We start from the raw sequence: 3,780 nt of genomic DNA, 5'->3' as shown, positions 1-3,780 counted from the left end.
TTCTGGGTGGACATCCAGCGGGATACTTGCGTCCGTGGGTGTTGGTGGCCCCCCCCCTCAGATGGGTTGTGGGAGCCCGTAAAACCCTCCCGCCATAGGACTAACCACCCTAATGGCTGGTTCAAAGATGGTTACGGTCACGGAATGAGCGTTAATCACGGCCATAAATCCTTCCACCACTTCATACAGTTCCCCAAAGGGAACAGTGTGAGGATACGTCCGATGATGACCTCTTGCGCAATGCACCTCCTTGGACCCTCAGTCGCAAATGCGAGGGGGCAAGTCGTGCAAGTGTTAATTTTTTTATTTTATTGACATGTAAAATGTTGGCCCAATAATTCCCTTCCAAATGCGCTAGTACGGTCGGGGTACTTACGCATCTGGCCGGATGAAATGCCGGTTTTCAACATGCACAGTGCATGTGGGGAAAACCGGCATTTCCTGTCCTCTGAACAAAGGGGTTCAGAGGCAGAACGCGTGCGACTGCACATGCAGCGCGTGCGCAGTATAATTCGCCGCTTTCATTAATGCTTTCAGTGAGGTCCAGTCATTACAACTTACACATGAAAAAAGCATGGGTACAGTTGCTACAGAGGCTGCGGAGGAAGATATTTCTTATCGTGGAGCTTCTGAAAGTATGTATGTCTGTATATATTCCTTTGCGTGTTATGTATATATTCCTTTACTTATGTGTATGAATGTATTATTTAATTATGACTTTCAGAGAAAGTAACTTATTGGAAAATCATAATTAAAAACATACATTCATAGTAAAGGAATATAAAACATACATACATATACGTAAAGGAATATATGTGGACATACATACATAACTCATTCTCACATTCCATTCACACAGCCACAATTGCTCCTTCTACCTACCGTTCTGAAAACCCTTTAAAAAAAAAAAAAATTTAACTTTAAAACTTACTTAAAATTTCTTAAAATAACTTCCCTCCCTTTCCCAAACAAAAATATTGCATTTCAAAAGCTCCACAATAAAATATATCTTCCTCCGCAGCCAATGAACCACTTTACACTTGCTTTTTTTCAGTGTAACTTCTAAGGACTTAACCTCGCGGATTTCATGAATGAAATCCACGAAGTTCACTGCGCAAGCGCTGCCTGTGCAGTCGCACGCGCTCGAGGTCTGGAAATGCCGGCGTTCCCCGCATGCGCTGTTCATGCTGAACGCCGGCATTTCCAACGGCCAGAAGCGTGAGTAAGCCGACCGCACTCACGCTTCTGGCCTGGAATTTCTGGCCCAACATATATACACAACTTCATGTAAAAACAGTTCACAGATTCAGGGCTGGATTTTGCTAGGGCCGGGGAGGCGGGATTGGAGGCGTGTGGGGGATAAAAATCGCAAAACTGGCGAGCGGGCCCAAACCCGCCTCCACACAATTTTCCTAAATTCGTGTCTGCTGGTCCCGACTCCAATGCACAAGGCCGTTTGCCGACCCCAACACGGTTCCCCAAGCGGGAAAGCAGCACCCGAAGCCCCGGTAAGGCGGCCGAATCCATTCCCATCGGACTTCCGTCCCCAATGTGAATGCCAAGTATTCAGTTATTGAGTTGCCTCCTTGGTTACTCATTTCTCCACAGAAACCACAGAAACCCCACAGTGCAGATAGAGGCCATTTCGGCCCATCGATGCTGCACCGACACATATCCCACCCGATCCCCGTAACCCCACGTATTTAATCCCCCTAACACTAAGGGTCAATTTTATCATTAAAAAAAAACCTAACCTACATGTGCAAACTCCACACAGACAGTCACCCGAGGCCGGATTCGAACCCGGGTCCCTAGCGCTGATGAGGCAACAGTGCTAACCACTATGCCACCGTCCCTCTGGTGTTTGGTTACTCAGTTTTCAAATTTCAGTTACTCAGTTGACTTTGTCTTTCTCACTCTGTGTATCTCTCTCTTCTCTCTGTCTCTCTCAGTGTATGTGAGTGTCTGTGTGTTCCACTGCCGCCCGGCCGAACCGGTTGCAAAGGCCCGCCTTGTTACACGCGAAAACCCCGGGCTCGATTCCGAGCAACGGGCACCCGGCTTCCCGGTGTCAGATTGACTCCGTTCCGGTACCGTTGGATGCCCCTTGCCCCTGGCTTGCTCTGGCAGCCGGCGCGTGCAGGCTGCCCCTCGCCCCGCCCTCTCAGTGGTCAGAAAGCGGTCTCCAGCCAACGGCTGTACCTCGGCCGGGGAAAGGGGCAGCTACACAAGCCCGGTACTGCTCTGTGCGGCCCAGCTACCCCGTTCAGCTGCCATTGTCCCCGACCGGATCGGACTTTCCTTCCCGAAGTTATCCCCGATAAGCTGCCGCTGACCGACGGCCCGGCAGCCGGTACGGGACGGCGACACTTTCCCGAACTCGCCCGGGGCCAGCCTGGCAATATAGTGTGCGCCAGTGCCGGGGCTTTCCAACGAGCCATCCCCGACCGAAATCGGACACGGGAGTCGGGAGCGAAAGGCGTTCGACTGGTGCTGGACAACCGGGTCCAAATGCCCGCCCTGTTATACACACGAAAACCCCGGTCTCGCTTCCGAGCGACGGGCACCCGGCTTCCCGGTGTCGGACCGACTCCGTTCCGGTACCCTTGGATGCCCCTTGCTCCTGGCTTGCTCTGACAGCCGGCGCGTGCAGGCCGCCCCCTGTCCCGCCCTCTCAGTGGTCGGAAAGCGGTCTCCAGCCAACGGCTGTACCTCGGCCGAGAAAAGCGGCAGCTACACAAGCCCGGTACTGCTCTGTGCGGCCTCGCCACCCCGTTCAGCGGCAGGTGACCGGATCGGACTTTCCTTCCCGAAGTTATCCCCGATAAGCTGCTGCTGACCGACGGCACGGCAGCCGGTACGTGACTGCGACACTTTCCCGAACTTGCCGGGGTCCAGTCCGATAATATAGTGTGCGCCAGTGCCGGGGCTTTCCAACGAGCCCTCCCTGACCGTAATCGGACACGGGAGTCCAGAGCGAAAGGCGTTCGACTGCCGGCCGGCCAAACCCAGGCAATCTCCCGCCGTTGCGGACCCGCTCCCAGGCAACCGGGTCCAAACGCCCGCCTCGTTACACACACGAAAACCCCGGGCTCGATTCGGAGCGTAGGGCACCCGACTTCCCGGTGTCGGACCGACTCCGTTCCGGTACCGTTGGATGCCCCTTGCTCCTGGCTTGCTCGGACAGCCGGCGCGTCAAGGTGGGTCTCCGCGGCACCGGCTCAGCAGTCGGAAAGCGGTCTCCAGCCAACGGCTGTACCTCGGCCCGGCAAAGAGGCAGCTGCACAAGCCCAGTACTGGTCTGTGCGGGCTCGCGACCCCGTTCAGCTGGCTTTGACCCGGTCCAGATCCGACCTTCCCTCCCGAAGTTATCCCCGATAAGCGGCCCGGTGAACGACGGTCCGGCAGCCGGTACGGGACGGCGACACTTTCCCGAACTTGCCAGGATCCAGTCCGATAATATAGTGTGCGCCACCGCCGGGGCTTTCCAACGAGCCCTCCCTGACCGAAATCGGACACGGGAGTCCGGAGCGAAAGGCGTTCGACTGCCGGCCGGCCAAACCCAGGCAATCTCCCGCCGTTGCGGACCCGCTCCCGGACAACCGGGTCCAAATGCCCGCCTTGTTACACGCACGAAAACACTGGGCTCGATTCGGAGCAACGGGCACCCGGCTTCCCAGTGTCGGACCGACTCCGTTCCGGTACCCTTGGATGCCCCTTGCCCCTGGCTTGCTCAGACAGCCGGCGCATCAAGGTGCGTCCCCGCGGCACCGGCTCAGC

This window comes from Somniosus microcephalus, chromosome 13, assembly GCF_052327205.1.
Source record: "Somniosus microcephalus isolate GS21.2 chromosome 13, FLI_Smic_1.0, whole genome shotgun sequence".
Lineage (NCBI taxonomy): Eukaryota > Metazoa > Chordata > Chondrichthyes > Squaliformes > Somniosidae > Somniosus > Somniosus microcephalus.
This window is presented reverse-complemented; position numbering follows the sequence as displayed.